Here is a 10,271-nt window from a genome sequence, read left to right as displayed (position 1 = left end):
AAATATTTCATAATAGTTTTTTCAATGTTGTAAACAGGTAAAATCCTATGAAAATGCATTATATTACTCAAAAAATTATTTTTTGTACATACTTCGTTATTTCCAGTTTTGAGTTTTAGCTTTCTTTATAAGTGTCACAATCCTGGGGCCCTGGCTAGGTAATCCGATTTTCGTATTCGAAAAAATTATTAGATAGTACCAATGAACTTGTATGGTACTTCCTTTCCATTTATGCAAATACTAAAATCGTTTCACGAAAATCGAATTATATAGTAAGGCTACCTTTCAAAGATATGAAAAATTTTCCAATTACAACTTTACCTAATATAATATTGAGTTCTCAGAAATTTTGTTTTTCATTCATCATTTTGTTTCAAATCATCATTGTGTTCTCCCTCATTTACGGTCTCCGTTCGTATGATGGATAAAGAAATAATGAGTATAACGAAAGAGAAATACAACAAGATCTCTCTTGAAAGAAACAAAGAGAAAATATCATTTATCTCATTCTGTTAGATTTGTGTTCTGATTTATTAATTGACAATATTTTTGTCATACTTAGTGAGAACATGACCTTGCCCTCAGTTTTATTAAGTCACTATAATTATATTCTATTTTAAAAGTAATACATTCAATAAAATAATTCAAAATTTTCATATATAAAGGATATTCTGATCCCATTATCCAATGAGTAAAAATCATTAAATAAAATGAGGTTATAAGTTTCCTTATTCTTAAATAAAATTTTAATTCTTTTATAAATATAAAACTTTCAAAACTGGGGGCAAGTAATTTAACGCGGGTTATACTGCAGCTACCATAATAAATATACAATAAAGATATTTACGTATAGATGCACATATATGTACATTTATACTGAAAAACTTTTTTAATATTTTAAAAATTTTTTGAGTACTATAATATGAGAGTGTCATAAGTTTCTTCTTATATTTTCAACAAAAGCCTCTATATACACTTACATACATATTATATAAAAGTTAAAGGTTTAGTTCAAAGAAATAAGAAAGGAAAAACTATATAGATATATATACAAACATACTTTAAATTTATACACACATAATTATATTATGCCTGCATATTATTTATAATATAAAGATGCTTGATCTTTAAGGATATTTTGAACTTGAGAACATAATATTGATGTAGGTACCTACATAAATTATGTCTCTTTATTTTTCATTTTAATTTCTCTCACTGATGTGTTGTTTTTTTTTTCTTCATATTTTTGTTTTTCTTGTGATGATGTTGATAATATTATTCTTCATCTTCTTGTATAATATAATATTGTTCAAGTATATTTAGTGAACAAGTGAAATATAGAATGAAAGAAAGAAAGAAAAAAAAAACAATAACAAGCAGAAAATTTGAATTCGTTTTAACTTGCTCACCTGAACAACCTGAAACACAATATTATTATTATGGAAAACTTCCTATATTAAAAACTTTTTCACAACCAGATGTCTTTAGTAGTTCTATGTTTTTTTTTTTTTAATTTTCTTTAAATTTTCTTTGATTTCTTGTTTTTCTTATATTATTTTACTTAACATTTTAATAAGTGAGTTGTTTATGAGGTTGGGTATTGAAATTTTTCAAATATACTTTTAATATGTATAAATGTATGTATGTATATTATTATTACGTACATTGTACATTTTTACGTACGAAATATTAAATGGAAATAAATTTTTAATGAAAAGAGAAAGTTTTTTTTTACGAAGATGAGTCAAGGTTATTTTAAAATATATACGACACATGTGTTTTTTTATTCGTAAATGAATTTTTTATTGAAGGATAAGGATTGTTTTCTTAATTTGACCTTGTTTAAAATCTGTTTTAAAGATATTTTAAATATATCTACTTAAATTGAAATATCATTTATCTCCTCTACAAAAAAAAAAATGATTTTTATATAATTGAGTAATGAAAAAATAATATTGTATTGAATGTTATCCTCATTTTAAGGTTCAATTTGTATTAAATTCGTATTACATAATAATATTTGTTGTGTTATTCCAGAACCATTGAACAATTTTTATTTTATCAATACTCGTATAATGTAAGAAACGCGTGTTTTTTATGCAGATGAACACGAAATTTTAAAATTTTTCTCAGAAATGATTTTACATTTTGCAATTTTTTTCCTCATTTAAATTTGAATTCAAATTCTAAAGGATTGTAATAATTTATTCATGCTTGTCATTACGAAATTATTAAAAATAATTATTTGTAAAAATTACAATTTTCTAATGAAAATTTTAGGAATCAGAGCCTGGTTTATGTTAAAATTTTTCGTCTTCCTTTATAATGCCGGTTAATTATTGTAAAACTATATGAAAATCAAAATTTAATAATTTGAAGTAATTTTTCGACGAAAGACTCTAAACAAAATTCGAGTTTGTGAAAGTTAGATATTTCCAACTTTTTACCAGATTGAATAATGGAAATATCGTTTTTAAGAGAATAGTTTTTCCAAAAAATTAAAAGTTTTGGTTGTACCTTTATGGTAGTGATGTGCGCAATTGAAATTCAAATTTAAGTGTGACATAAATGAAATATAGAAAATTCAAAAATGACTTTAAATATCTAAGTAGAAACTTGCCTTGGGAGTTTTATTGTCACAGATATTAAAAAATGTTCTTTTTTTTTTAATTAATAATAACTTAAGTATAGACAATGTGACATAGCAGGATCTATCATCAATTTATGCACAAAAAATTTGATATTTTTGTTTTAAGACTGTTCGTTTTTTTTCGATCATCTGACATAACGAAAGATTCATAACGAATCAGGTATTGACACAACTACACTTGACGGTATATAAAAACTATCTTCTTCTAGTTTTGAATAATATGAAATGCTTAACAATTTTCATATACTTACATATTATATAAGGTACATGCAAAATATATTCAAATCTTTTATCTAAATTTAAATATCATATTGCATTGGTAGAAACTGTACACTGTTCCCATTATTCTTCGATTACATAAAATCAAAATTTAATTGAGCTCTTTATATAATATAAAATTACAAACCTTATATATACAATATTATTTATACAAATATGGTTATACAAATAAGCTTAGAGCAAAAATTTGCAAATTATACTTTTATAAGCAACCCACAATAAAATACATTAAGCAGACGCCTTTCATTACCGCAGCCGGTTTTTATACTCACAAAAAAAACCGTAATTTCATATTAATTTCATTTATAAAATACCCATATAATAACCTTTTACATACCTTAAATTTTTATTAACAAATAAAATTAAAAATAAAAAAAAAGGTAAAATAGTATTAAAAGAATACTTTCAATATTAATTTATTGTTATTTTGAAATCTTACTTAAAATATCCTTAAAAAGGATATTAAATATCAACTTTCATTGTATAGTAACATTTTCATAAAAGCTATTTCCAAATAATGTTACTGTTAATTGCAAATTACATTCATAAAATCAACTTAATTATGCAACAATAATAAACAAATCATAATAAGATTGTATAGAGACCAATTTCAATAAAGTTGGGTCAAACCAATGGCTTGTAATGTAGCAATTTTGCCTTGAACAAGTGAAAATACTGCTTTTAAACAATCTGGCTATGTACTACATTATTAAAATTATTTTAATTCATATACGAACTTATTTTAAAAATTGCATACATTTTGAATGAAACGAAAAAAAATATTGAAAGAAGCTCGAATTCAAGGAATAGTTGCGTGATTTAAGAAAAATAATCATATTTTATACCATTAAAGTGCTATGATTTAGAAGGCATCAAAAATTGAAATTTTGCAACTTTCGGGATATGGTAACTCGAGAGAGGATGAAGGTCTATGGGAAAAACGACATCTAAAATTCGGAAAAAACTGAACTTCGGATGAATGTAAATTTTAATGGCCATTTTATTGTCTTAAAGTTCAAACATGATATGTCGCGGTAGAAAAAGCGAGCCATTACTTTTCTGATTTTGCTAAATTTGAAAAATGTTTATAGTTTCGCTATGAAAGTTTTTAGTCAAAATCTATGTAAATATGAAACTTCAGTTTTCTATTTTCAATGGTGGAGAAGAATACTAATAAGCACTTTTTTTCAAAATCTTTTTGGAGAAGTGCTAAAAACTACAAAAAAATAACTCATCTAAATAACTTTACTTATGTAATACATTATTATAAAATGCCACACACACAATATTATACATATGCAAAGAGACTTACACCATATTTATGTATAGGAAGCCAAATACATTATTCCAGAAATTGATATCTTTACTTCCTACAATAAACGATTATATAAGTGTATATTTACTAAAATTATATAAGATCTATTACAATTTAATTTCATTTGAAATTGCATCGAGGATATATGTGAATAAATGTATAATATATGAAGGATGCACACACACAAATGTAATTGTGTTTCTTGTATATAACAACATTTAGATACTACTTACATATACTTTAATGAGAATAGTTAACTTGACTTATATGCCTACTTAGAAAGCAATGAAAATATACAGAAAATCTATATGTATAGAATTTTCATAGCATTAGAAAAAAAATTTCATCCTTTTTGTAACCCAAAAAATAAAAAATAAAAATCCTAATATTATTAATTTTAGAACCTTTTTTACGGGGTCTAATATTTCAGTGGCTTCAAGCACAAACGACTTAAGTCTGTTTTAGTGATTTCGAGATAAATGCATTTTAAACTTTGAATTTAATTTTGAAAAAAGTTATGAAGTTTTTTGAGCCAATTTTTTTTTTGATCGAAAGATAATTAAAAAAGGAAGCGATTAACTCATAATCTGAAGTAAAACAACTAATAGTATTCTCATAATTATGAAAAAAGTGAGATAAGCGGTTATACAAAATTTATAAAAAGCACTTTGCAAAGCATAACTCGACTTAGGCGATTTGTGAAAAATTACTTTTGCATTTTCGTCAAACTTAAGTCGACTTAAGCTGTTGTTGCAAAACTGAAAATATGGTTTTAGGTGACTTAAGTTATATTGAAAAGGGAAGAAATATATATATTATTTTTACGTTATTTGATTTTTCACTCTTTTTCCAAATCATTGTCATAAAAAACATAAATTGAGGTAAAAAATGAATAAACTTCAAATAAAAATTTTTTCTAAAAGTTTAAAAATAATTTTTTCATTAAATTTAAGAAAGGTGACAGTATCTTTTATTCTCTCTCGGATTCTCCAACTAAATATGGAGGAGTATCTGCTAAATCTCCAGTCTTTATCGTTTTGTAAAATTTGTAAACAACAGATAAAAAAATTGCATCAAGTACTCTAAGTTTTTCTTTTTTGGTACTAATTTTCTCTTCTTCTTCAATTTGGAGCATGTGTTGAAAATCTAACTAGTTAACACCTCGTCTTAAAATATAAAAAATCTTTGTATAAACTGTTCTTGTAAAATATTTTTGGAAGTGAATTTTTTGAAATCTGTGGTGCGACTCTTTCCACTTAAGAGAATTTCAAAAAGTAATTCAATTACAAAAAGGCTTCATTGTGCAACGGATCTGACAAAGTTGTTACATTATTGTAAAAATTAGTACATAAAGTAATTTCTAAAATGAGTTTATGAGTTTGGTGTTTGTTATTTTATTTATGTACTATAGTCCATATGACTTTCTTACTTGTTCATAATGATACTAAATGCGAACTAATTAAAATTTTTAAATCAAAAACAAAATGAAATCGAGTGTGAGTCATTACAACTACTGTAATGAAAAGTCAAATTTGATAGTGAACTCGAACTCGTATAGAAAATAATGATTCGATACTTGTGAAAATTAAATCTTGGAGACGTATTATTAATTACATATAGAAAATGGTTTGCTCGTCAGTTTTTCTCTAAGTTCTGCCGTAAAAAGTATATAGATCTCCTTAAAAAGTTGTGGTAAAGTAAATTGGCTCGGAATTTGCTCTCCTATCATAGAGTATATAAGTATTTGATTATCAAATAAACAAAGAATATTGTAAGTTTGCTCGACATTTTTATTTTAGCTGTCAGCATTTACTTTTCAATTAAGACTCCATACAAATTAACCACGAGTCAGTTTCGAGCGTTCATGTACTTGAGTGCATTCAGCAAGCCCGGTCGCGAAAGATTAAGCGAATTTTCTAACCGTTCGGCAAATTGTAAAAGGATTTTTCTTAAAAGAATAAAAGTAGAAAGCCTTTCATATTTTTATATCTCTACAGATATGTTCACATGCCCTATAGGACTCAAAAACTTGCTTTTGAAGGTTGTCAATTTTAAAATCAGGATCATTAATACAGTCAGCACGACCAAAGTCAATTGCGGTTTTCAAAACTGTATTAACTTCGGTTTTCAAAGTAAGATCTGTAGTGTAAATACTTGTTTATTAACTATAGGCCCAGTTTCGCTAATTTCTATGCCTTAAAACACACTGAATCCGTTACGTTAGTTTCAAATATATTGCAATACCTCTAACATCCGCCACAATCATCTCAGCTCTCCTAGCAAGTTCCAAAATTTTTAACGTACATTTATTAAGCGTGAATAAAGTTTATATTGGATAATTTTTGCATTATTTAACAATTTCCAACATCAGCACATTTAAAAACAATAATAAAAAACTGTCTTTGTAAAAAATACTTCCTTCGAAATAACAAAAATATAATAAATATTTGAAAATCGAAGAAATTTCATCTTACGGAAATGAGTAATAAAAAGTATAACAAAATATTGTTATTCCCAGATGTACCAATTGTATTTATTGAAAACCCTTGCAAATTATAATAATTTGAATTTCCTAAAAAAATGTGTTTTACTAGTGTATAATAAAAGTATTGCTTTGTAATACAATCATTAAAATAAAAACTCTTGTTAAACACAAAAATTTGATCTTCCTAATAACATGTGTTTTACAAGGGCGTAATAAAACAACACTTTACACTTTCTTTAATAAAACAATTAGACCACAAAGTCAAAACAATCTACCATCAGGTAGCTAGCCACGTGTCATTTTAACATGGGAACTTCGTCAATTGAAAAAAACATTTGTCGCAGGGAAATCACGAAATGACCTACAATATTATTTGTTAAATAAAAAAATTCAAATCTTAAACATGGGATATTTGGGTAATTAGAGCATTAAAAATGCAGGTAACTTGTGCAGATGTTTTATATTTTGGGTTAAAAAATACAACTATCTTACTTGTCGCTGAATGTAAGATTTAATTTTAACTATAGTGAACAAGTTTTAAATCACGGACATAAAATACCTACACTATATATCACATAAAATAATATGTTAAGCGTTATAAAATATTTTTTATTATAAAAAACTAAAAAATATTCTATACTGATTATGCATTATTTTGAACACTAAACGCTTAATTTTGATGTTTTGTTCTTACTTGCACGCGTTATAAAAACCTAACTCGACATAAGAAGCCTTTTGGAATATAATTGTATTTGCAATAATCGCCTAACTCGAGATGAGTTTAAAAAACTACCAATTTTTATTTTACACAAATCGCTTATGTCGAGTTAGTATTTAAAAAAACTCAAAATTAATTTTGCAACAAAAGCCTAACTCGAGATAAGCGGTTGTAAAAATTCATACAAATAAAAAAAAATGTCACTAATTTCGATTTGCAACAACAGCCTATCTCGAAATAAGTGGTTTGTCCAAAACATAAAAAAGATGTTTTCTGCTCTTAACTCGATTTAGGCGATTAGTGCAAGTGCATATGGTTGCCATTTCGAGTTAGGTCATGTGTGAATCCGACAATAACTCCGGCTACAATAGTCGTAGAACCACCAAAATTTGTGAGCATATGAAACTCAAAACGGAGAATTCGCTGGTAAACATATCTCATTTTTGTCTTAACTCGAGTTAGGCGGTTTGTGTTTGAGACCACTGATTTTATTCTTTTTGTTTTAATACTGCTGAATTTTATGCCATTTTCTATTTTAGTTCATAGTTCATTTAGAAAACAATTAAGGACACTGCTGATATTATTATAGAATAGTGTTTCTACTATATACTATCAATATTATTTTTACTTTTAGGTTGTAATTTTGTTTCTAATGTCAATGTTTGTAAGTATGTGTTTAATATGAGAATTTTCTTAACAGTGAAGTTCAATAAAAGTATGTAGTTGTTCTAATACTCAAGTATAGTAAACTTCTTTACATCCAACAAATTTTAATTATTGGATCCTGAAAAATTTATACGAAACTTCACATATTTATGTGTGTTGGTATCTATTAATGTTGTTGGTTTATTGATAATTTTGTACAATTATAACCAGAAACACATGCAATATTTGGCCTGCCCGTTTTAACTTCTTGCCTTCAGTTTTATCTTGAATTTTAATAATATTTAGAAACTATGTACTGGGCTAGAATAATTGGTAAATCTCATGTAATAAGAGTTGTTGTTACCACAAAAGTGTTAATTTATTTGTTTTGCAAAAGATTAGTTCGTTTATACACTTAATATAGCCCCAGAATTTTTAGGTTAATTTAATTAATAATAAGCCTGTCCACTGTTACTGCTCTTTGTAAATATTTCAAATGGAACACAATACTTTTCAATTAAATATTTTGAAATAAATTTGGTAAGAGAACGTTTCACATACTGTGTAGTACAAAAGATTCACTTATTTTAACCAAATGTGAAATAAAGTCATCAGAATAAAAAAAAAAACGGAAACCGAAAAAAAAAACAGTTAAATTGTAGAATTTTGACGACATTCAATGCTTAAAGGTCTAAGAAAAACAAACAAAAAAGAAAAAAGAAACAAAATAAAGAGAAAATCAGAAAATATGAGTTGGCATTGCTGAAACCTTTAGGCATATATTCTAGAGTATTATAGAGCGTTCTTAACAAAAGCTGTCCTTTTCTTTTATATAGGGCTATAAATAGCACAGCAGGGGAGAGGATTTTTTGATCCGTTTATTTTTGTGTTTATTTTTTATGTTTTTTTTTGTTTTCTTTTTTTTTTGTTATTACTATTTCATTTTGATTCTAGCAAATTTTTGCAGATAAAATTTTACTGAAATTGTTATAAAACCCGTTTTGTTTCTCCCTCCGCTTTATACAATATAAGTTTGCTTCATATACAAACATTACGTATATTCATTATTGTGTGTATATATTTGTACGTTTATACATAAATATCAAATCCATTTCCATTCATATTTAGGATGCCCTACCATCAACCAAAGTTAATGAAGTTATTTATTTTTTTTTCTGAAGAAAATAATAAAAAAAAATCTATGTACATAATAATAATATGTATGTGTATATGTATGTAGAAGAGAGCAAAAATGAAAATCATAAAATTTTATTATTATCCTGTAAAGGGTCATTAGTGTTTTAGCTTAGAATCCAAGTAGGAGTTCTAAAAACCAATTTTATACAACTAGAATTTTTTTCGGGAGCAGTTTTTTCTTTTGTTATTTTTTTCTATGTTTCATTTTGGTGAAGTTTAGAAATAAATTTTTGCCTCAAGGTTTTTTTTTTTTTAAATATTTTATTTGTATTATATAAAATGTAAGCATTAGACATAATGTTTTGTTTTTCTAGTACAGAGTGTTTGGATTTTGTCTTCTCTTCGAACATTATTGGACGTGAAAGTCAAAGTAATTCTTTTATCATTATTCAACTATAAAATGAATTTTAATTGTTTAGCAATGCAATTTTAAAATTTGATTAAAATATAGTGTTCAAATTAATTTTTATTTAGGAATACATCCAAATTTTATTCAAATTTAAGAGAGAATTCTCGTTTAGGTATCATTGATTTTTTATTTGATTATTAAATGTTAAAAAAAAATTCAATAATGAAAAGTACTAAAAAGTACTAAAAGTTGAACAAATTTTCGAGCTTTTATACTTCAAAATAGTTGGTTTATAATATTATGTAATGTTGAATATGTTTTGAAAACGAATTTTGATGATTCTGTTCTCATTTAACAATAATATTAATTAAAACAGGAAACTTTTGAAAATTATATTTTAGGTTATTAACATATTAGGTATTGGAATATTACAAAGTTAAATTAAAACTTCACTAAAATCATCAGGCCCAAGATTTTGTCTTAAACTATAACTCAACATATTTTTAATTAAATTAATAATTATGGATTATAGGCCCTTATAAAAGGGTTTTGACTGAGCAATATATATTTTGCAATAGTTTATTTTAAAAAATTGCTCCTCAAACAAAAGTAATAAAGTCTAAAAATTTTATT

The sequence above is a fragment of the Condylostylus longicornis genome, unplaced genomic scaffold, assembly GCF_029603195.1.
Source record: "Condylostylus longicornis isolate FDR11 unplaced genomic scaffold, ASM2960319v2 ptg000017l, whole genome shotgun sequence".
Taxonomy (NCBI): Eukaryota; Metazoa; Arthropoda; class Insecta; order Diptera; family Dolichopodidae; genus Condylostylus; species Condylostylus longicornis.
This window is presented reverse-complemented; position numbering follows the sequence as displayed.